At 43.1% G+C, this 25,554-nt stretch overlaps 1 protein-coding gene across 1 annotated transcript in view; it reads right to left on the bottom strand.

Annotated features, from left to right (window-relative positions):
- The window catches only part of TMEM67 (transmembrane protein 67), a 4,866,727-nt gene that overhangs the window by 1,489,948 nt on the left and 3,351,225 nt on the right, over positions 1-25,554 (bottom strand). The window lies entirely within an intron of this gene.

Here is a 25,554-nt window from a genome sequence, read left to right as displayed (position 1 = left end):
AAGAAACTATCAAAGCTAACAAAGAAACGCTGCTTGGAGTTAAGTTTTTATGTAGTAGAGGCAGGACTGCAGACTGAGATTGGAACTCTGTCTCTGGGAAGGGAAGATGACAAAGTGGTATCCAAATGACACCCAATTAAAAAAGTTATGTACTCACCATAACATTCCATGTTTGTTGTCCATCTCACTGTTCATTCTTACAATGATGGGATCGGAGCCGATCCTTGGCTCCGACTCAGCCAAATACTTAGCTGAAAGTCTCAAACCTGGCTCGTGGCAATAAGGTATTTGGCAATGCAGTGGTGTAATTCCCCAGATCGTGTTTGCTGCTACTACTGAGCGATATGTACACTATATACATATCTACAAACATATACATATATCCAAGTCCATAGTATATGTACTGGAAGGAGAAACAAGCTGAGACAAAGAACTGAAAGTGGTAACAAAATCTACCAGGTCCACAAGGAGTCTTTGGTAGGGGGAAGGAAGGAGGGTTTGTAAGAATGAATGGCGAGATGGACAACAAACATGGAACATTATGGTGAGTACATAACTTCTTTATGTTATGCTGTCATATCTCGCCTTCATTCTTACAATGATGGGGCAGTGTCCCTAGCACCTTTACCCTGGGTGGCTCACGGGAGTACACCTTTAAGCACCGTGGAGCCAAAGGATGCCCTGTCCCTGGAGGCCAAAACCACTTTGTAATGAAAAGTATGTGGAGTAGACCAGGTAGCTGCTGCACAAACATTATCCATGGGAATTCTGGCGTGAAAAGAAGATGATGTAGCCATTGTGTTAGTGGAATCAGCCTTCACTTTGAAAGGTAAATCTTTGTGATTTGAGTTATAGACGAATATAATACAATTTGAAAGCTAATTGGAAAGAGTAGTTTTTGAGACTGAGATTCCTTTTTTTGCGTCAGAGGAGGATACAAATAATTGGTCAGATTTTCTGAAGTCTTTGGTCCTATGCAAATAGAATCTGAGTTGTCTATGCACATCCAGTTGATGTAATTTGTACTCTGCCTTGCTGCTATGATTAGGAAAGAACACTAGAAGTTCTATGGATTGCTTTATGTTGTTTGGAGAAGAGACTTTAGGTAGAAAGGATGGGTTTGTGTGTAAGGATACCTTATCCTTAAGAAAAATCAAATATGGTGGTTTAACAGAAAGAGCCTGCAACTCTGACACTCTTTCTAGCAGAAGTTATACCCACTAGAAACAGGGTCTTCCAGGAAAGGAACTTGAAGTCTGCAGATGAAGAGGGCTCAAAGGGTGGTAACGTGAGATGAGACAAAACAAAATTTAAATCCCAAGGAGAAAGGGGTTCCTTAAAGGGAGATCTTAATAAGGAAGCACCTTTTAAGAAGGCTCTACACAGCCTATGTGACATTAAGTTGGAAGCAGAATCACCAATGTGAATATTTGAGTGTGCAGCGAGTTGAACCCTGATGGTTGCTGCAGCTAAGCCTTGTTGAAACAGTTCCACCAAAAATTCCAAAATAGTATAAATAGGTGCAGAAAAAGGATCGATGTTCCTCTGTCTTGAGTCCAAAGAGAAAACCTCTTCCATTTACTAGAATGCAGCTTTCTAGTGGAAGCTTTTTGCGAGGACATTAAGATATGTCTAACTGTAGGAGTTAAATTGTGAAGCCTGACTAAATTGGGAAGTGGAGCAGCCAAGCCATCAGTTTTAGGGTGTGGAGAGAAGGATGAAGCTCCCCTGACATATGAGTCAGCAGATCTGGCACTGGGTCCAGAATCCAAGGCTTCTACTGAAGAGGAGGCCAAAAGAAGGGGAACAAAACTTGGCAAGGCCAATAAGAAGCAATGAGAATTATCCTGCTTCCCGGGCAATGTGCTTTTTGAATTAATCTGAACTAGTAATGGCTGGCTCCCAGCCAGAAGCGCAAGTACTTTCTTGATGTCCTGTCCATTTTTATGTGGTAGTAAGCATCTTGAAGGTTTATGGAGCACATCCGATCGTCTTTCCTAAAAAGGGAAGTACAGACTCCAGTGTCACCATTCGAAACTTTGGCTTCTTGACAGAGTCATTTAACTTGCTTAGGTCTAATATGGGCCTCCAGTCCCCTGTTCCTTTTGGCACCAAAAGAATCTTGTGTAAGTTCCGAATCCTATTTGGTCTGCGGGGACTTCTTGGATGACTCTCTTATAGAGCAACTTTTGAATCTCTATAGTTGCTTGTTCCCTTAGATTGGGTGGAATATCTGGGATTGTTTTGGTCTGTGGAATAGGGTTGGTAAAAGGGATGGAGTATCCTCTGGATATTATATTTAGTATCCATTTGTCATTTGTGATATTTTGCCAGGCTTCTGGGTACACTGATAAACATCCCCCCCGACTACCTCCAGAGTAGTGCAGTCTTTCAAGAGCGCTGATAAGGGCATCCGCGAAAGGAATCACGGCCACTCTGGTTTTGTGGGCCCCCTCTGCCTCTGGGGCGGCATCTACCATTATTACCTCCCCTTCTGCCTCTAAGAAAGGTATCACCCTGTGTGTCCTGGAAAAATCTCTAGGATCGTTTGAACCACATCTTTACACTGTTATGGCCTTTAGGATAAGGTCCTGAAGGTACAGAAAAACGTAATCCAACGACAGACACAGTTTTCTCTTCCTGCTTGCACCAGGTTAGTGTGTTTTTTACTTTGGGTCCAAAGAGTGAGGAACCATCAAAAGGGGCATTAGTAAAGGTAGACTTAAAGGGGTCTGCAAAATTGCACAAGCACATCCAGGAGAGTCTCCTAAGGGAAACTCCAGAACCTGCTGCCCTGCTCACTCCATCTGCTGCGTAGGATAGGAGCCTCATGGAGGAGTTGACAATAGCATTTAAGGTGGATAGCTGGGAGAAGACCTTCTCATTCACCCCCGCAGCTAATAAACCTTGTAGCGTATCTCCTAGCTCTTTCAGGAGATCTCTTCGTAGCCTTGTGAAGTGGGATAAATTGTTCAGCAATCGCAGTGAAAAAGTCATTGAAGAAAAGACATGCTTCCCGTATCTGTCCATCGGTCAAGAGTCTTTATTCGGAAGATGAACAGATGAGTAAGTCTCTGCAAGTTCCTTCTTGGTGGCTGCTGCCACCACCACAGCATCTACGGGTACCCCTTTGGTTAGAAAATCCTTGCCTGAAGGAGCTGACAAAAATTTGTTTGGCCTCCGAGGGACCGGTTCCGTAGTGTCAGGTGACTCCCATGCCTTTTGACTAACCAGATCCATTAGTTCATCGAAAGGCGGAGACACCCAGGAGGTTGAAGGTTGAGACCCAAAAGCCTTCAAGTACACTGACTCCTCATCAGAACGGGTGGTGGCCTGCCAGCTGCCTCGTTGCTTGAGGATCTCTAGAATATCTGCAAATGAGATGGCATCAGAGGACGACCATGGGGACCCTTCCGACTCATCGAGGTCAGTGTCTGAAGTGATGGACTTGTCTGGGGAGTCAACATGCAGGTTCTCTTCCGAGGTGACTCCTCAGAAGGATATTCTGGGGAGGCCTCGAAGGAGAGGGATTTGCCCATTGGGGGATCCTGAGGCTCTGGATTTCTGCTGTCCTGTGGAATAGGTGGTGCCAAGACAGTAGCCGGTGCTGTAGGGGGATGAGTACTGGTATGGGGATGAGTACTGGTATCCTTCTTTGGTGCTGAATGGGTAGACAACACACTCCTCATCAGCTCAAAGGCAGATCCCACCGGCTCCAGAGAGACAGATGGCCATACATTTGGTGAACACCCTGGGGTCTGTGATAAGACCAAGTGGCAGGGCTATGAACTTGTAATGGTTGGCTCCTATTCAGAAGCATAATATATAATATTCTAGACTCTCACTACCTTTATGTGAAGATAAACATCCTCGAGATACAAAAAGCACACACATTAATTTGCCCTGTGGCAGGGTAGGACTGACTGCACATTATCCTGAGCCAGGTCTTGTACATGTGTTTAGAAGGCTAAGACCCCAAATGGTTCTAAGGTTCTTGGTTTTCTTTGGCACCAGAAAGAACTTGTAAAAAAAATACTGACCCCCCCTCTGATATGGTGCAACTTCTTGGGTGACTCTTTTGGTAAGAGCGGCCATCTCTCGTAATGTGGTCTTTGTCTGGTTAGGTGGAACATCCTGCAATGGACTGTAGGGCTAGGGAGGGGTTTCTAAAAATGTTATGTAATAGTCACTGGATACTATTCCTCTTACTCATTTGTTTCATGTGAAGGCCTGTCATATGACTGGATTCTTGGTTTTCCTGTCGAAGGACCCACAACAACCCTATTTCTATGGACCTATTTTGCCTCTGGGCCTGCGTCCGCTGAAGACACCACTACTGCTGTGCCCACCCCTGTCAAACAGTGAGTAAAAGTCACTTTTAGACTTTTGAAACCCAATGGAATGAAGCCCTTTTTGGTCTGTGGGACATTGAACTACACTCCAACAGCAGTGTGTGTCATGCTCATTCTTCTATACTTTCTCTTTCACAGATAGAACAAACAAGCATGACCAAATCAAATGTTACATTTGTGAGGGATACTTTAATGACTACAAAATCATCCAGAAGCAAAGATCACATAGAAGCATCCAAACAAGGCATCCCATGGCTATGCCAGTCCTGGATGGCCTACTTGCTCTATCCAGTGCATAATATATTAGGTGCATGAATAATGGACATGGTAGCAAAAGAACTTTCAAGCTTCTTCTTGGACTTCACTGTCAGTGGGGGTTTCAGAATAAATAAATCATGCTGTCTCTCTGAAACTTGTTCATGTGTGAGACACAGTTCAGGGCTCTCAGTGCACAAGTGTCTCAAGATTACTCCTGCACTCTACATTTTTTATTGGGGGGGGGGTGGAGTCTTCAGAGAGCTCTCTTTTGGAGGCTGCCACTACAATAATGGAGTCTACCACATAAATTTGTTCCAGTCCTGTTTTACCTTTTGTGGGTGGGTCAAGAAATTTGTCTGGTTTACGATGAGCTGCCTCATATGTGTAAGGCTCCTGCCAAGACCTCCTAGCTGCTAGGTCAAGGATATAGATGGTGTCATCCCACACACACCTCAAACAATACTTCTTTGTCCAAGGGGGATCAATATGGCAAGCTCCCCACTAGTGCATCAGTTCTAAAATGTTACCAAGTGAGCAATCTTCCAAAGTGGACTGTGAAGAATCTTTTCTATCCTCCAAGTCAGTATTTGAGATGGGGGGGGGGTTCCACTAGGGAGTCTGTATCCTCTTAGACAAACTCTTTTTTGGCAGATCAGGGGAAGGGGAATCCTAACAGGACTGCAGCTGCTTTTGAGCAGTTGGGCTGAGGCCTAAGGAGCAACTTTGACCAATGGATGCCTGATGAGAATAAGTAGAGAAGGCAGGAAAGCCATGAGGTGGAACTGCATCTAGTGACACCTGTGTATCTACTCTCTTGGGTGAAGAAATTATCCTTCCTAACACCTGAAAGGCCAGCTTAACGTCTACCAGGTCAAAACAGACTGTTTCAGCTGACGGATCCAATCCTTCCTTCAGAGAAGCACAACACTGCTGCTGAAGGAACTCTCAAACCCGTGAAAGTTGAAGACCCTGATCAAAAGAATCAGCATGGAAGATTCAAAGGCAGATGCCAGAGTCGAATGAGATGGAACTAGATTTCCTACAGCTGAAGATGCAGAGTAGCTCAGCCCCTGAGCCACAAGATCTGGGAGGAACAATGGTTCAAAAGTAACTGCAGCAGAAAGACAGAAAGGTGATGCAGCAATGACTGGAGACATCTAGGCACATCCAACCACCTTCAGATCTGAAGTAGATGGAATGACCCCCCCCCCCCCCATCTCTACATATGTCTTGAACTTCTGCATCAGAAAATCCAAATCAGCTTCCAAGGTACTCAAGTAAGACCTAAAGAACCACATGGAAAGAGCTGAAGGAGGTCTGGATTAGAGATACTCTAACTTCTCTGAAGGCAAGGATTTCTTGGAAGAATCATGAAAGGATCCATGATCTTCTTATCTGGGAGGGTGGTGTGCAGGTCAGTGTTTTGGTCTTATGTTCTTTAAATCTCAGTACCTTCGAAGCTAGTGTCAATGCCGAAGATTTGCTATACCTTTGTTTTTGGGTCCAGCTCCTCCTGTTTGGATGATTTCTCAGAAGTTTTCTTTAACTTGGACACTTCTGGATCTAGTGGCAAAATCCTTTCAAAATCAACTTATTCCACAGACTTCCAAGATGGCAACACTGATGAGAACAACTTAACTTCAGCTCTCCCAGTGTGAAAATAGAAACTGAGAAAAAGGACTGCCATTGAAAATGTTTTTGGATAAAATTCAGTTACTGGGTAGTAAATACATTGACTGCATGATGGCATACAAGAAATGTGAAAAACCCAAAAGAAAATCAGTCAGAAAAGGTGAAGAGAAAACATTGTCTGGGAAGAAGTCTGCAGCTGTTCAATAAAAAGCAGTTCAAGCTTCAGCTTTGGTTCAAGAGATGGCTTCCAGCAATTTAGAAGAAAAAATACAACAAAAGTACACAGGTGATTCAAATAAATGACACATTGAATGAATACATCAATTCAAACAAAAGGGTGGAAAAAGCAAAAGCTTTAACTACCATTCAGATAAAACTAAAAATCAGAGGCTGAAATGAGAAAAAAACTGGCATAGTATGAGGCTTCTCAACAACAGCTGTTTGAAAAAATAGTACAGTTGGAAGACTGTGCGCACAGAGAAAACTTCAGATTTTCTGCTGTACTAGAGAAACTGGAAGGAACAGACTGCATTAAATTTATGAAAACACAAATAAACAACTGGCCTGGTGTTCCACAGTAAGATTTGTTAACTGAAAGGGCACATGTATGCTCCAAAGCAAGCCAAGAGGAAGCAGCCAAGTGCACTATTTATATTTAGAATTAAGACATTTTCTCTTATTTTACAAGGATGAACGTCTAAATTAATATCATTGGTTTAAGCTTTAAACAAGTGTTTTTTTGTATGCAAGTAAGCTTTAAATTTAAGACAAAATAATGGATGCCATGAAAAATGCTAAAGTTCTTACATCTGTAAATATATTAGCTTTTTTCCCCATTATAGAATGTTCGGTGGCAATCAAGAAGTCTGCAGCTGAAGGCAGACATATCTTCTGTTCTGAGAGAAAAACACAAAGATTTACTGCTGAGTACTTGTCCATGGGGATGAGCTGCCTGCAGGTGCAAGTAATTAATCTTGAGAGTTCCAAGCATTATTTGCTGAGAGAAATGCAACATTTAAAGGTACAATGGCAAGATGTTCAGTGAAAAATAAAGTTTAGAATTACGAAAAAAGTGAGTAAGAGAACAGCCCCCCCCCACCCATCCCTAGCAGCACAAACACTTTAGTGCAATTTTGTTTTACTTAAAGATAGCCAGTGCACCTTTTCTTATAACTAAAAGTGAATGTTTTCTTAAAGCATACAAGCTGTTTTTCACATATGGGAAGAGACTGGAGATATGAAAAGCATAGACAGCAATCAGTATAAATGGGAACACAGGATGTATTATACACTTTAGCATGGATAACCTTAATTTTTAGGTTAGGTAATGCCTATGGGTACAGCTATTTATTTGGGCCAGTTGTTCCTAACTGGTGGGTTAAACTTCATTTTTTAAAGATATACATACATTTGTGTGTTAGTTCTTAATCTAATAGGAAATAGGGTGTTTTGAAAATGTACTCAGTTTTTTTGTTTGAGGGTTTTCATTAAAATGAGAAGAAACTACTGTATGAAAGATCAGCCTGCCAAACATTAGCGTGTACATGTAACACAAACGGACATACACATTCAAAGAAACGGTCATGTGTAAGTGGGACCAATAGCTTTTTATCATAATGGCTATGCTATTCATATTAATTTGCAACGTAAATGGCTTTACAGGTATAGACAAAAAGGAAGGAGTAGTGAATTACATTATGAAATGGAAAGTGCAAATAGCAATGCTGCAGGAGAGACATCTGGAAAGAAATGAGCATGTGAATTTGACAAAAAGGATTTCAGGATGGATATTCAGCAGAAAAGCAGGGACACAGGAAAAGGGGATTAAATACACTAACTGCTAGAAAGGTTTCAATAGTGAAAGAGGAAGAAAAAAGATAATAATGGTAACAACTGGCTATTGACAAGGGATGAGTATTAAGCAGGAGTGTATTTATATGTGACCAAATACTATTCTGGAGCTTAAAAAAATTTTGAGAAAAATAAACAGTTTTCACCGGGGACTATTACTTAAAGGTGAGGACTGGAACTTGATTTGCAATAGTTGGGGTGTAACAGGGGGACAGAGAAGGGGAAATAAAACAAAAGAGGGTAGTTTTTGAAAAAAGGTATGAAAATATTTGTTTTGAAAGATGTAAATTCAGTAGTAGAAACTGACAATTTACACATTATTCCCCAAGGGAAAATAAGTGGGCTAGACTAGACAGAAATTATATTTCACAGGAACATCTGAATTTAATTGACAGCTTTGTCATATATCTAGTAACTATTTCAGATCAAGCACCAATAACAACTAAGATACAAATGTAGGGTAATGAAGGAAAAAATATGGCACTGGTACTTTCCTACCTACCTGTTAAAAAGAGGGGAATTTCAGAAATGGGAAGTGGAAATTATTTCAGCATTATTAGGGAAGATAGAAACATCTTCAGAAGTTATAGCTGAAGTGGGATAAAATGAAAATGGGAGTTTAAACACAGGGTAGAAGTAAAAGAGAAAACTCCACTTTAATTTTATTCCACTCCCTAGCTATATTTTCAGAACAAATTTCTCTCTTTTCTAATAACTCTCACTACCCATTTCTTAAATGCCTCTCTTTTCAACAGAAAGCTGGGAAAGGGCCAGTGTCTCATTTTTATATTAGTTATTATTGGGACGTGACCTGATATAGTTATTTGATGCTTTCAATTAAATGTACATGTTCCTGTGAAATGTATGGTCTGCCTAGTCTAGCCCATTTTTTGTATCTTGGGGAATAACTAAATTCACTACAAATTTTTACTACTGAATTCACATCTTCCATGCTAAATATTTTCATAAATTTCTTCAAAAGTCTACCCTTCTATGTTACAGTTTCTCTTCTGGGTCCCCCAGACACATCATCTCTGCTGCAAATCAAATTCCGGTCCCCACCTATAAGCAACATTTCCTGCTGAAAACTGATTTCTCCTAGAATTTTCTTAAGCTCCATTATAGCAGTTTTAGGTAGAATATAAATACAGGCCAGTGTAATCCTACTCCCTTACCAGTAGCCATCGCCATCTTTTTATCCTCTTCTATCACTTTCTTTGCCCCAGGTATTCCACTAAACAACCATCCTGAAAACATTTATCACAATTCACATGTTCATTTCTTTCTAAATGCATCTCCTTTAGCACAGCTATTTGCACGCTACATTTTTTAATATACTTCGCTACTCTTTTTTGTATACATCTGTGAGACCATTAAAATTTAAAGCTATCAAAAGGCTCATTATGTTAAAAAGTTATTTTTCCCACATTTTATTTATAACAGTTTCAGTATCTATTTCCAGCTTCTGTGTTACATGCACACACTAATGTTTGGCAGGCTGACCTTTTATACAATTGTTTCTTGTCATATCCATTTGAGTCTATGTCACATCTTACAAAACTTTTTGTTTTATTGAAAGCCCTCAAAAGAAAACAAAATACACCCCAAAAACTATTAACTTAATATTAACACACAAAACTATGTACATCTTCAAATGCTGAAGTTTTACCTTCCTAACAGGGACAATTGTCCCAAAATGACAGCCACACTCACATACTTGGGTTAACCTAAAAGTAAGGGCATCCAGGCTAAAAAGCATGGTACACAGCCTGTGCTTCTACTAAGTGCTGTCTGGTTTTGTCTTATCGTTACTGCTCTCCAAGAATGAGAAAACATGAATGCTTTCAGAAAACATTATCTCCTAGCCATTAAAAGAAAGAAGTATTCTGTTTTTATTGTTCTTTATCAGATTGTCTCTATGGAGACATGGGAACAAGCTACATGGTTGCTTCTACAATTATTTATTTGCTAGAGGAGAGCTTTATCATATTCAATGTCCTTTTTTCTTGCTCTTAAAACTTGGTAATAGATAAAGCCAACACCCTTAATCCACCCATACCCTATGCAAGAATGAGAAAAAGCATATATTTTTTTCTTTTATCATACTCTTCAACAGACTTTTTTTTTTTTACATTGCAGTGCCTACACTTCTTTAAACAGAACAAGGAGAAAGAGAAAAGGAAAAAAGGGGCACTTTGCTTACTTTAGTATCCCCATTACACTTGAAAATAACTCAGAAAACTTTACTTTATAACAAGCAGATATCATCCACTATATAAACATTACTGTTAAGAGAAAAAGTTTGTTTTACTTACAGCTAGCTCTTTCTTTTCTCGTCTCCTCTCCTAAGTGTTTCTCCAAACATTATTGACATGAATTAGGGTGTATGCTTTAGAGTCTCCTACAAGTTTAACAAAGTCAAAAAAGTCCAATATTTCCAGGTTTTCTTGTTCTATCATGTTTCACAAATATAATTAATGCTTTATAATCCCAAATTTGTCAGTTTCCGAGTTGCTGGCTTTAATCCTGTTTATCTCCATTTCCCAAATCCAGTCTCTGCTTCCTTTCCAAAGTACTCTCAGTTCTTCTAGTCAACTCTTGTGATTTTTTTCTCTCTCTCAAGAATTTTCTTTTGCAACACTGGCAATTTCACTGGCACAGTCCCTCTGAGGTTTTTATTACTAGAAGAATAAGAAGCAGACGCTCCTTCGATTTCACAGACTTTTTGTTAGCCAAACTTTTGTATTTCTTCCTTAGCATGTTCTGCATCAAAAAATGATTTTGTCCCACTAGGAAAGAATATTCTTAAGATAGCTGGATACAGCAGTTTGATTCTCATGCCTACTTCTCAACATTCCCTGAGTAGTGGAATAAATTTACTCCTCTTCTGTCTGGTGTACAGTGAGTAATCATTTTTCACAAACACTCTACTGTCTCCTACTTTCAGAACTTTGTCCTTCTGCCATAGTTTTGTCAGAATCAACTCCTCCTGCTGGTAGGCCTGCATCTTTACTATTAATGGTCTAGGTCACTCTCTCATGGCCAGGTTTGGAGCATACACACAATGTGCCCTTTCAGTTAACAACTCCTGCTGTGGAATATCAGTCTGGTTGCTTATTTGTGTTTTCATAAATATAACACTGTCTGCTCTCTCCAGCTTCTCTAGCAAAGCAAAAAAGCTCAAGATTTTCCCTGCCTTCTCTCCAGCTTCTCTAGCACAGCAAAAAAGCTCAAGACTTTCCCTGCCTGCTCTGTCCTCTAATTCTATTATTTTTTTAAACATATCTTCTTGAACAGTCTCATATTCAGACAGCCTTTTCTTCAATTCGACCTCCGATTTTTGCAATCTTATCACCTCATCTAAATATCTGTTTAAAGTTTCTTCCATTTTGTACTCAGCCTTTTATTTGAGTTGATATACTCTATCAGTGTTTCATTTATTTTAATCGGCTATGAATACATTTGACTTATTTTTTCCTCTAGGTTACTGGAAGTCATGTGGTGCACCAAAGCTGAAGCTTACACTGCTTTTTGCTGAACAGCTGGAGAATTCTTCCCAGCAAGTGTTTTTTTATCACATTTTTGTGGCAGATTTTCTTTCAGGTTCTCTGAATTTCTTTTTTTACTGGCATCCAGGCAGTGCACTTACTAGCTAATTACTGAAATTTATCCCAAAAAATGAGTTCACTGTCTCTCTCTTCTGAGTTTTTGTTTTCACAATAGGTGAGCTGAAATTAAGTTACTCAGTTTGCTCAAAACAGCTATCATTAATAAAACAATGATGATTCAGAGGGAAGCAGAATGTAAGAAAATACCACTTTTGTTGGTGGGTCTTGATGTAGAGAAAGTATTTGGTAGAGTAAGCTAGGATTTTATGAACAGGGCAAAGGAAGAAATTGCACTCTTTCATACATTAACTAGGAGGATATATGAAAGATCAGATGGAAGAACTGAAGTGGGAGGGTTCCTCTCTGATAAGTTGCATTTGAACACAGAAACCAGGCAAGAGTGTCTTCTTCCCCATTTATTTTTTTTTTATTTATAACCACTGGAAAAAAATAAGGGACTAAGAAATGCAATGATATAATTGGTATGGTAATCAAAACAAAAGTTGGCTTTATTTGCAGATGATATTATTTTGTACCCAATTTATCCAGAAAAGGACATCTCAGTGTTGTAAAACATTTTGAGACAGTTTCAATTCTTTTTGGAATATAAAATTAATGAAGATAAAACAAAGGCTATAGCTGCAAATTACATATCCACAAACTGGTTCAGCAATATCAATATTTATGGGGACACAATAAGATGAAATACTTAGGAGTATGGATTAAAAAGGCTTCTGATATGGCAGCTAAGAATACATAGGACAAGACTAAACAAAAGATAATACAAAAACTGAGAAACTGGAAGCTCATGTTTATGGCTATGGAAACTAGGAAAATCAGTGAACATATTTTAGCCCCTTAAAAATGTACCTTACCCGTATGTCAAATTACATACAGGTAAGGTACATTTTTAAGGGGCTAAAATATGTTTACTGATTTTCCTAGCTTCCATAGCCATAAACATGAGCTTCCAAATTAGACTGCGGTGGTGGTGCTGCGGTAGCACTGTCGCCTCACAGTAAGCCGTTGTCCTGTTCGATTCTCATCTAAAAGCGTCTTCTGTGTGGAGATATGCATGAGTGGGTGTGCCTTCGTTGAAGGTTGTACGTCAGGGCTGGCAACTTGGTACGTAAAAATCTACTGCCAATCATTAGCGGACCGGAGTTCCGCTGTGGCGACCCCTAACCGGGAAAAGCCGAAAGATACAGCAGCACCTGTATATCAAATTAATCATCCAGAGGAGAAGTTGTGGACAAAAATAAACAAAGACTTGAAAGAATTTTGTCTGGGAGGGAAAGAGGGCAAGAGTTAAGTGAGACAAGTTGGTACTTGCAATAGAACAATGTGGTTTAGGATTACCTGATTTGAAGGGGTATTTTAAAGATGCACAGCTAAGGCTTGTATATATAACACAAGCAGAAGGGAGACAGTTTGGAATTTAATAAGGAGAGAGTAGAACTGTCAGTGCAGATCTTTAAGGAGAATAATAATCACCACACTGATTATTATTTACATAAAATTGCAGAATGTATTCTAAAAACTAAGTCAACATGAGAATGGAGAAAAGAGATTTTGACAAGAGGGATGACTGCAAGTAGGTGATAAAGAAAGTAGGCAAGAGGTAACTAGAATTTACTGGGAACTGGCAAAGGAACCAAAGTACTAGGAGCGAATAACTATACAGAGAACGGTAATAAACTGCAATGATGCCAATCAGAAGCATGGACAGCAGGTTAGAGACTGCATTCCCTACCAAGGATTAATATTAGAGTATAAACTAAGAGAAAGGGACAGGAGAGTGCCAAGTGAAAGACCATCTTGGGTAGAGTTTTTCATTGCGTTTACAACAGAAACTGATGTTAAAAATAATTAGTAGCACGCATAAAACACTGTATTTTAACCATATGAATCGGCCATCTGTATGGCTCCCAAGTATGCAATTAAGTCCAGAGGGTTTAGGATTTTTGCTTGAAAGTATTTACATAGGTATTTTTATTCTCCAAGCAGACATCAGGGAATGTTTCCTCAGGTAAATAGCAAATGCTGGAGATGTGATGGAAAACAGAGAGGTAAATGAGAACATGTTTTCTAGATATGTAACAAACTGGCAGAATTCAAAAATTTGCTACAGTGTACTCTGTTAGAAATGTTGGGGTGTAAATAACTAATTAAGAAAATTATTATTTTGAGCTACGACACAAGATCTGAAATGCCTACACATAGTAAGGCCTTTCTACGTTTAATGCTACTGGCTGCAAAAACAGCAATTACTAGAAAAAAGAAATCAAAATCTAAACCAACTGTAAATGAAGTACTGAAATTGTTAGAGAGAGAAAAGAACTAGAGGTGGAATTGTTAGAAAAGGGAAGGAATACATTACACAGAAATCAATAGAATTTGTGGAAAAGACACATGCAGAATAATATTCAGGAAGAGGAGTGAGGTTTAAGGGAAGGAAGGAACTGAGGGATTTATTTAGACAGTTATTATAAAATAAGAAAGCATATACTGTATAATATGTTTAAATGGAAAAAATGAACACTGTCTTTTCTATTAATGTGTGCATGTGTGCCTATGTTTTAAGTGACAATTTAATACAGATATTTAAAGAACTGGAATGGAGACGGGAGATAAACAATTAAGGGATCTAAGACCCAAACTGGCAGAAGAAAATAACTTCTTGCCCTGCCTCTCCAAGAACCTGAACTCTTATCTGTCTGGAAAGTGAGAAAGAAAAATAAGTTATGCATTTACCATAACGTTCCACATGAGTTGTTCATCTCGCCTTCATTCTTTACTGATGGGTTTGGAGCCGATCCCTTGGCGCCGAGTAGGCCAATTACAAAGCTCAAGGTCTTCAAATAGCTCGAGGCCAAGTTCCTATCCCATGATGCACCTAGAGTTACCTCAGATCTTGTTTGCTGCATATAATAATACCATATGTCATTCTTTCACTCCCAAGAAAAGGTATACAAGGATTGAGCAACCAGGATGGATCCAGCATCTCGGTCATCTAACAGCCTGGGAGGGACCTAAGAATGAAGGCGAGATGAACAACTCAAATGGAACGTTATGGTAAGTACACAACTTCTTTATACGAAATTGTTCTATCTCACCGTTCATTCTTTACTGATGGGTAGCATCCCACGCACCATCTACCGCGGGTGGCTCACAGAAGTATATTTCTCAGGACCGTAGATCTAAAGGAGGCCCTGTCCCTGGAGGCCTTGTCAACTTTATAATAAGTGTAGAAATTGCAAAACACCACAGCTCCAAAACTGGATCTAAAACCACACGCAGTTTAATGTTACAAAGTTGCTGAAATAACAGTAAAGGGTAAGTGATAAAGGTATGAGGTTTTGACCAAGTGGCTGCTGCGCAAATGTTATCAATAGGAAGTCTGGTAGAAAAAGCAGAGGATGTAGAAATAGCTCTGGTTGAGTGAGCCTTAATTTTATGCTGTAAAGGCATGTTAGCAGCTGAATAAGCAAAGGTGATACAATCAAATAACCATTTAGAAAGACTTGTTTTAGCCACTGGTCTACCCTTTCTGGAATTTGAAAATGAAACAAAAAGCTGGTCTGATTTCCTGAAATCTTTTGTTCTATCCAAATAAAATCTGAGTTGCCTGTGAACATCAAGTTTGTGCAGCATGTAATCTAAATTGTTTGAATGGTTGGGGAAGAAGACTGGCAAATCAATAATCTGGTTGAGATTAGTTTCAGTGCAAACTTTGGGCAAGAAGGAGGGGTTTGTTCTATGTGAGACTCTGTCAGCATGGAATATCAAATAAGGAGGCTTGATGGATAAAGCCTGAAGCACTTACACTCTGCGGGCAAAGTAACAGCTACTAAAAAGATGGTTTTCCATAACAAAAATTTGAGGTCACATGAGGAAGCTGGTTCAAATGGAGGAAGAATTATGCAGGAAAGCATAAAATTTACATTCCATGGAAAATAAGGAGATTTCACAGGTGGTCTAATATGAAAGGTCCCTTTGAGAAAGGCTTTGGATAACTTGTGTGACATAATATTCAATCCTTTGAAACGAGGATGAAAATTAGAAATGGCAGCCAGTTGATCATGAACTGCTGCTGCAGCTCCTTTGTAGAAAATCATAGTCAAGAACTCTAAAATGGAGGCCATGGGGGCTTGGTAAGGATCAATATTGTTTTTAAAGGCCCATATAGAATTTTTTTCCATTTGCTAAGATATAGCTTGCACATAGATTTATGAGAGAATAAGAGAATTTGCTTTCTCTCATTGGAAAGGTTATGGAACCTGGCTATGATGGGAATTGGAGCAGCCAAGCTGTCAGCTTCAGGGACTGCAGAGAGGAATGAAGTTCCCCCGAGAGAGTCAGAAGGTCTGGAACTGGGTCCAGAATACAAGGATCCTCCAAAAGATGAGGTCTAAGGAAGGGGAACCAAATCTGATGAGGCCAATTAATAAGAAGTTATGTCTTACCATAACGTTCCATGTTAGTTGTCTTCTTCTCGCCTTCTTTCTTGCTGGATGGGATCGGAGCCAAACCTCGGCTCCGACTCGGCCTATACTATAGCTCGAGAGCTATTTTTACCAGCTCGAGGCAGCCCTATATCCCACAATACCATGCGCTAACTCCCCAGATCTCGTTTGGAAGCTAAGACATAGTATAAACACAATCTTGTAATCAAAAATTATAACCCTCTTTATTAGAAGATTACCAGATAGTAACACTAAGGATACCAGGAAAAGACGCAACATATTGTATCCCCAAAAAGGAAGGACTCAATCTCGAGTCTGTCCAGGCTAGGGGGCAGGAGGGAGGGACGCAAGAAAGAAGGCGAGAAGAAGACAACTAACAAGGAACGTTATGGTAAGACATAACTTTTTAATGTTAAGTTGTCATTCTCGCCTTCATTCTTGCTGGATGGGACAGTGTCCCTAGCATCTTAGTCCTGGGTGGCTCAATGGAACAGACTCCTGAGTACAGTGGAACCAAAATCAGCTCTATTTCTGGAGGCTAAGTCAAGCTTGTAATGAGCAATAAAAGTATGTTTGGAAGCCCATGTAGCTGCTGCACAAATGGCATCTAGTGGTAACCTTGCTTGAAATGCCGTTGAAGTAGATAGAGCCCTGGTTGAATGAGCCTTAGGCCTAGAGGGAAGTTGCCTGTGCCTCAACTCATAGACCAAGGTAATAATAGATGTCAGCCATCTGGAAAGGGTAACTTTGAAACCGGATGCCCTTTCTTACCTGCCGCATAAGAGAGAAAGAGCTGATCTGATTTTCTGAATTGTTTTGTCCTGTCTAGGTAATACCGTAATTGGCGATGAACATCTAATGAATGTAATTTTTGTTCAGCCCTGTTGGTATAGTCTGGGAAAAAGACAGGTAAATCAATGGAGTGGTTTAGATTTGCTTCCGATAACACTTTTGGTAGGAAGGAAGGGTTTGTTCTGAGAGTTACCCTGTCTTTATGAAAAACCAAATAAGGAGGACGGACAGACAAGGCTTGGAGTTCCGAGACCCTTCTGGCAGATGTTATAGCTACTAAAAACAGCGTTTTCCAAGAAAGTAGTTTGAGGGAACAAGAAGCTGCAGGTTCAAAAGGGGGCAGAATTAGTGAGGTTAGAACTAAATTCAAGTCCCATTGTGGAGGCGGATCTTTTACTGGAGGTCTGAGCAAAAAGATGCCCTTGAGAAAAGCTTTACATAGCTTGTGGGACATAATATTTGCTTCTGAGAGTCCAACATGAAAGTTAGCAATGGCCGCTAATTGTACTCTGATGGTGGCCGATGATGATCCAGAATGAAAAAGCTCCGCCAGAAAGTCCAGAACCTCATGAATGGGTGCATGAAAAGGATCTAAGGACCTATTTTGCGCCCAAAATGAAAAATGCTTCCATTTACTAGCAGAAGTCTTCCTAGTATTGGACTTATGGGAGGCCAGAATGATATCACGAACAGGAGGAGAGATGAGGGGAAGCCTGGCTATGGCTGGAAGTGGAGCAACCAAGCTGTGAGGTTGATGGAATGTAGAGACTGATGCAGCTTGCCCGTGAAGTGGGTCAATAGATCCGGAAGGGTTTCCAGATGCCAAGGCTGTTCCAGTAGGTATTTGTGCAGGAACGGGAACCAAACTTGTCGTGGCCAAAAAGGGGCAATGAGGATCATTTTGGATCTCAATGCGACTGCTTTCTGAATTAATTGCGGGATCAACGGAAAAGGAGGAAAAGCATAGAGAAGACCCCGGGGCCAAACGTGAACAAGAGCGTCTCTGAGGGGTTGGCCTGGCAGAGGAAAAAGTGTGAAGAAGTCGAGGCACTTGCTGTTTTGGGGAGTTGCGAAAAGGTCGCAGCAAGGCTGGCCCCACTTCCGAAAGATTCTGTCTGCTACCGCTTGATTTAGAGACCACTCGTGAGGCATGAGGATAGTTCTGCTCAATATGTCTGCTATGACGTTGGACTTCCCGGGGAAGTGCGTTGCTATCAGAAACCGTTGAGATGAAATCACCCATTGCCAAAGTCTGAGTGCTTCTCAACAGAGGGGATAGGACTTTGTTCCGCCCTGCTTGTTTATGTACCACACCACAGACATATTGTCCGTCTGAATTGCTATAGTCCCCTTGGGAAGAGAGCTCTGAAGGGCTTGCAACGTCAAAAGCACCGCCCTCATCTCCAGGACATTTATGTGCAGGTGGCATTCTGACTGTTGCCAAGTGCCCTGGACCGTCCTGCCCTGATAATGCCCCCCCACCCGATCAGGGAGGCATCCGTTGTGACAGTGGCAACTGGAAAGGGGAGAACAAAGGGTCTGCCCTGAAAAAGCTGGGGGGAAACCATCCACCAGGAGAGATGTTTCTTGCAAGATGGGGTTATCCAAATGTTGTGGGTCATTGGTAGCTGTTGAAAAGACCACTGACAAAAGAGCATTCACTGAAGGAGCATCATGTGGAAGCGGGCTAATGGAAGTAGAAGAATCGCCGCCGCCATGAGGCCCAACACTTTCAATACTCGGTTGACCTGGACTTTGTTGGGCTGAAACAGGGTCTGAACATTCCGCCTTATGTCTGCCACTCTCTGGGGTGGTAGTGTTGCAGACATTTCTGTGGTGTTTAATACGGCGTCTATAAAGTTTATACATTGACAAGGCAACAAGGAGGACTTTGCAAAATTTATAGAAATACCCAGACTGTTGCAAAGCTGAATGGTGTAATCCCTGGCCATTATGAGATCGTGTTTGGTGGTAGCTGAAATGAGCCAGTCGTCTAAGTATGGAAACACCTGGAATCCTTTCTGTCTCAGGTGAGCCGTGACCACTGCCAAACATTTGGTGAACACCCGGGGGGCTGTGGTGAGACCAAAGGGCAGGGCTCTGAATTGAAAATGACTGACTCCCAGCCGGAAGCGGAGAAACCTCCTGGAGCGTCTGTGTATCTTTATGTGGTAGTACGCGTCCTGGAGGTCTAATGAGCACATCCAGTTGTCTCTGCCCAAAAAGGGTAGAATGGACTGCAGTGTTACCATCCGAAATTTTGTCTTTAGCACAGATTTGTTTAACCTGCTGAGATCCAAAATAGGTCTCCAGTCTCCTGTCTTTTTTGGTACCAAAAAGAACCTGGAGTAAATTCCGGACCCTAGCTGATCTGCTGGGACTGCCTGGATGACTCTTTTTGCCAATAGCTTTTCTATTTCTAGCTGAGCCTGACCCCTTTGTGCGGGTGGTACATCTGGTAGGGGTTTTGGCGGTTGTACCGGGGGGATGGTAAAGGGGATTTTGTAACCCTCGGACATGATCTTCTCTACCCATGTGTCTTGGGAGAGGGATTGCCAGGCTTCCGGGTACAGAGATAATCTTCCCCCGACTGCCTCCGAAGGCGGACAGTCGGGCAGCTTCTCAGGGATGCTGAAAGGGTTGATCAGGAAAAGATTCCCTAGAACCCTGGTTCTGAGGACCCTCTGCCCTGGGGCGGCGTCTGTTGTTATTTCCCCCTCTGCCTCTAGGGGGAAAATCACCACGTGTGGCAGGTGCGACTCCCTGTGGTTTGCGGAACCACATCTTTCCCCCCTTCTGTCCCTTAGGATAAGGTCTAGAAGGCGTGGAAAAACGGACTCCCACGGCAGAGAGAGTTTTACCATCTTGCTCACATCTCGTGAGGGTATTCTTCACCTGAGGTCCGAACAATTCCGAACCATCAAAGGGGGTGTTAGTGAAGGACGCTTTGAAGGGATCGGCAAAGTTACAGAGCCGCATCCAAGCGTGACGTCTTAACGCAACACCTGTACCAGCGGCCCTACTCGCTCCATCGGCTGCATAAGAAATTAGCCGCATGGAGGAGTTAACAATGGAGTTCAGGGTAGCCAGCTGAGAATTTATTTTGTCCTTAAACCCCGCAGCAGAAGGATCCTGTACCGTTTCACCCAGCTCTTTGAGCAAGTCTCTCTGAAGGCGGGTGAAATGACATAAATAGTTCAGCGATCGCATAGAAAAGGTCGCTGAAGCAAAGGTCCGCTTGCCATACCTGTCCATGGTCCTAGACTCCTTGTTAGGAGGATGAACAGATACAGAAGGATCAGCCAATTCCTTCTTAGTGGCTGCTGCTACCACCATAGCATCAACTGAAATGCCTTTGGTGAGAAAGGATTTATCATCTGGTGCAGAAATAAATTTAGAAGGCCTCCTAGGGGTAGGTTCCATTGAATCAGGAGCTGCCTACGCCTTTCTAGCCACTACCTCCATTAGTGGGTCGAAAGGGGGAGACACCCAGGAGGTGGAAGGGCGAGATCCAAAAGCGTCAAGGTAAACCGACTCGTCCTCGGAAGGTTTAAGAGTGGACCAATTTCCCCCCTGTCTTAGGATTTCCAGGATGTCTGAAAAGGAGACATCCTCAGAGGGGGATCTGGGGGAACCTTCCGACTCATCCAAGTCGGTGTCCGACGTGACAGACTTGGGGGAGTCCATGTGCTTCCTCTTGCACTTTCTTTTCCTAGGGGGTTCCCCTGAAACTTCAGGGGAGCCCTCGGAAGAGGAGGAGACACCCAAAGTGGGTACCCCACGCTGTGGATCTCTGCTGACAGGTGCAAGAGAATGGCCAGAGACCGTAACAGGCACTATGGAGGGAGGAGCCGCAGAACTAAACCTTGGAGTGGACACTGGGTCCAGCACACTCCTCATCACCTCGAAGGCTCCTCTATCAGACACCAAAGGTAGCACCGGCTCCGAAGAGACTGGAACCACCCCCGGAGCCAACAGAGAAGGCTCCGAGAATGATGTCGGGGCCTAACTAACCAGAGTCGAAGCTCCGAGAGGGAGAGCGGGGTAGGACAAGGGTCTGATGCCACTCGCCCCCTCGGAGCCGACAATGAAGTCTCGGTGCCCGGACCTCTCCACGGATGGAACCAATGAAGAGGTCGGAGCCGACGACACTGGAGCCGAAGAAGGAAGTATCGGCTCCGACGTAGGCAAGGTCGCAGTTCCGAGAAACTCCGGCTCCGAGCTCGAGTGATGAGTCGGAGGAGGAATAGATAATTGTATCGAAGGAGCCGCAGTCTGGTGAGATGGGCTCTGGAGCATTTGGGCCAGTGCCTGAGATTTTATGAGTCTACTGACCACCCTCTCGATGTCATGGTCAGAAAGCCTAGATGACCTCGATGAATGAGTCCTATGACTCCGCTCCGACAAGAGAGGGGATCTTGGAGCCAATCTAACGGACTCTAGGGAGGGGGACCTAGAGCGGTTGCGCGCTGGGGTCGGCTCCGATGATGGTTTCGGAGCAGAAACCACTTTGCTCGCCTCGGAGCCAGCCAGAACCGAGGTCGGAGCCATCTCAATAACACCAGCCCTCGACTCAGAAGCTGGAGCCGAGGGTTTGGCGGTTTTTGATGACTTCCCCGAGCCAGACTTGGACGGGGAGTCATCAGGCTTTAAAAAGCCCCTTAGAATAAGCTTGTTACGCCTCTCCTGCAGCACTCTTGAACTAAATCCGTGACAAACGGAACAAGAATCCTGCAGGTGTAAAGGCCCCAAGCAATAGACACAAGAAGTGTGACCGTCTGTCAGAGACATTTTCTGACAGCACGAGTCACACTTCTTGAATCCCGAGACCTTAGAGTCTTTGGACATAGTTTAAACCACAGTAAAAAACACAGTCAGTCCACACACACACACACTCAATTTAAAATTAACTATAAAAGGAGTTAAGGGAACTGACTAAACCCACACACAGATAGGAAGGGGTGGGGAAACTGAGGTAAAGCCCATAGGCCCAAGATAAAAAATTAACTAAATAAGGGAAGAAGGGCTACAAGAGAAAGGGATCCGAGGAATAAGGTAATCAGTAGGGACCTAGACAAAGATAACTACTGGGAAAGAACTACCTGAAAACTAGTTCAATTAAGTAAAACTCCTTACTGACCTGAGCCGGTAAAAAGAGACAACCTTGTAGCGAAGCGGCAAACGAGATCTGGGGAGTTAGCGCATGGTATTGTGGGATATAGGGCTGCCTCGAGCCGGTAAAAATAGCTCTCGAGCTATAGTATAGGCCGAGTCGGAGCCGAGGTTCGGCTCCGATCCCATCCAGCAAGAATGAAGGCGAGAATGACAATTTAACATGGGCTATTAGAATGATGGTCCTTCCCAGTGTTTCTGCCTTCTGTAAAACATTTGGTAGCAACTGGATTGGTGGAAATGCATAGAGGAGACCCGGAGGCCAATCGTGTATGAGTGCATCCCTTGGGGCTTCTCCCGGAAGGGGTATCAGGGCAAAGTAGCTTCTGCATTCCGTGTTCATGTGACTGGCAAAAAGGTCGCAGCAAGGCTGGCCCCACCTGCAAAATATCTTGTCCGCTATTTCTTTCTTGATGGACCATTCATGGGGCAACAAAATTGCTCTGTTCAGCTTGTCTGCTATCACGCTGGATTTCCCTGGGATGTGCATTGCCAACAGAAAGCGCTGGGTGGAAATAGCCCACTGCTATACTCTGACAGCCTTGCGACAAAGGGGGGTAAGATCTGGTTCCTCCTGGTTTATTCAAATACCAGACCACTGACATGTTGTCTGTCTGAATCGCAATCATACCCAGAGGAAGTAAAGTCCTGAAAGTACTACAATGCCAAAAGTACTGCTCTCATCTCTAGGACATTGATATGCAGATGTGTCTCTTGATCAATCCATGTGCCTTGGGCTGTCTTTCCATGAAAATGCTGCCCCCCCCCCACCCTATCAGAGAAGCGTCCGTGGTCACTGTGGCCACTGGAGGAGGTAGCACAAATGGGCATCTTATCGTGACATGAACTGAGGTCAACCACCACTGAAGATCCCTTTTGCAGGAATTTGTGATCATTATCATGTGAGACATGGGAAGCTCCTGGAGTGAACAACAGCCATTGTAGTATCCACATGTTCATACAACCTAGTGGTATGGCTAGAATTGCTGCTGCCATCAGGCCAAACAATTTCAGAACTTCTGATGCTGGTGCTTTGTCTTTGGATATCAGAAGGCTGACATGCTGACAAAGAAGAAAGACTCTTTCTATTGAAAGCCTTAGTGTGGTGGTGGTGGTGGTGTCCAGTTCTGCTCCTATAAAAACAATATGCTGCAATGGCGACAAGGCAGATTTTTCTGAGTTGACTGTAATAACCAGTTGATTGCAGAGTGACAGAGTGGACTCCCTGGCCTGAATGAGTTGATGTCTGGTGGTGGCGGTAAGGAGCCAATTATTTAGGTACGGAAACACCTGGAATCCTAAACGCCTCAGGTGAGCCATGACCACTGCCATACATTTGGTGAACACTCTAGGGGCTGTAGTGAGACCAAAGGGCAGGGCTCGAAACTGGTAATGATTGGCTCCCAACCAGAAACACAAATGATCCCTGGATGGTCTGGCCATTTTTATACGGTAGTACGTATCCTGGAGATCTATCAGGCACATCCAATTGTCTTTCCCTAAGATGGGAAGTATAAACTGAAGCGTGACCATCTGGAACTTCTCTTTCTTTACAGATTTGTTCAGTCTGCTGAGGTCCAATATGGGTCTCCAGTCCCCTGTCTTTTTTGGAACTAAAAAGAATCTTGAGTAAGTTCCGGATCCTGTCTGGTCTGCTGGGACTGGTTGGATGACTCTTTTTCTTAGCAACGTTTGGACCTCTATTGTTGCTTGTTCCCTGTAACTGGGTGGAATGTCCGGGATTTTCCTTATGGGTGGAAGGGGTATGGCGAATGGGATGAAGTATCCTCTGGAAATGATACTTTGTACCCAGCTGTCTTTTGTTATTTTGAGCCAGGCGTCTGGGTACAAAGATAAGCGACCCTCTACTGTCTCCCGAGCAGGACAGCCGGGCCTCCTTTCAGGACCGCTGGTAGGGCTTCCCAGAGAAGTGATCTCTGTCGTCCTGGTGTTGCAGACCGCCTCTGCCAGGAGGGCGGCATCTTCCATTATTGCCCCCTCCTCTGCCTCTGGAGGGGGGTTCACCACATGTGTCTTGAACGGCTCCTTGGACTCTTTGGAACCACATTTTTCCTCCCCTTTAACCCTTAGGGTAGGGTCTGATAGGGGTGGAAAAACAGACCCTGATTGCAGACAGAGTCTTTCCATCCTGCTCACACCTGTTTAAGGTTTCCTTCACTTTAGGCCTGAAAAGGGACAAGCCATCAAAGGGGGTATTCACAAAGGATGACTTGAAGGGCTCCGTGAAGGAACACAAGCGCATCTGGGAGTGTCTCCTAAGAGAAACTCCTGTACCCGCTGCCCTACTCGTTCCACCAGCTGCATATGAAATGAGGTGCATGGATGAGTTTACTATAGAACTGAGGGGTAGCAAGCTGGGCAGCAACTTTGTCAGTAGCTCCTGCAGCTACTGTACCCTGAAGAGTATCTCCTAGCTCTTTAAGGAGATCTCTTTGCAACCTGGTAAAATGGGTTAAATAGTTGAGCGAACAAAAAGCAAAAGTCACTGAATAAACATGCGCTTCCCATATCTATCTATCCATGATCCTGGAGTCTCTGTTAGGAGGCTGGAAAGACGAGGACGTTTCAGACATTTCCTTTTTGGTGGCTGCCACCAGCACCATGGCATTAACTGGCACACCTTTTGTCAAGAAAGCTTTATGAAGGGGGGCAGAAATGAACTTATTAGGCCTCCTAGGGACAGGCTCCATAGTATCCAGAGACTCCCATGCCCTTCGTGAGACCAGCTGCATCAGCTCCTTGAAGGGCGGAGACACCCAAGAGGTGGAGGGCTGAGACACAAAAGCCTTCAGGAGAACTGACTCATTCTCAGTAGGGCTTATGGACTGCAGTCACCCCTCTGCCTAAGGATTTCAAGTATCTCAGTGAATGAGATATCTTCAGAGGGGGACCGTGGGGACCCTTCTGACTCATCCAAGTCAGTATCAGATGTTAAAGACTCCTGGGGGGAGTCTAGACGTTTCCTCTTACACAATCTCTTCCCGGGAACCTCATCAGTGGGAGCTTCTGGTGAGGTATCGAAAGAGCAAGGGCCAACCAATGAGGCTTCCTGAGGATCTGGGTCTCTACACTTGGTTAGGATGTGTGAGGCAGAAGCAGACACAGGCGCTTTAGGGGAGGAGGAAGCCAGACCTGAGGTCAAGGATGTCTTAGGAGACATAACTCTCCTCATGGCATCGAAAGCACCTCTGCTCCGATACAAGGGAACCGATGGATCCGAGGAAACCATCGATACCCCCAGCACCGGGAGTGTGGGCTCCAAACCAGAGGTAGGAGCCGAGCTCATCTGAGCCAAAGCCCCAAAAAGCAGAGTCGGAACCGACAAGTCGGTCTGACTATCCTCCCCGGATCCGACCAGAGTGTGTTGGCTCCTAGAGTCCTCGATCGGCACCGAGGATGTCA

This window comes from Protopterus annectens, chromosome 3.part1 (genome assembly GCF_019279795.1).
Source record: "Protopterus annectens isolate FY-2018-M chromosome 3.part1, PAN1.0, whole genome shotgun sequence".
NCBI lineage: Eukaryota > Metazoa > Chordata > Ceratodontiformes > Protopteridae > Protopterus > Protopterus annectens.
This window is presented reverse-complemented; position numbering and strand designations above follow the sequence as displayed.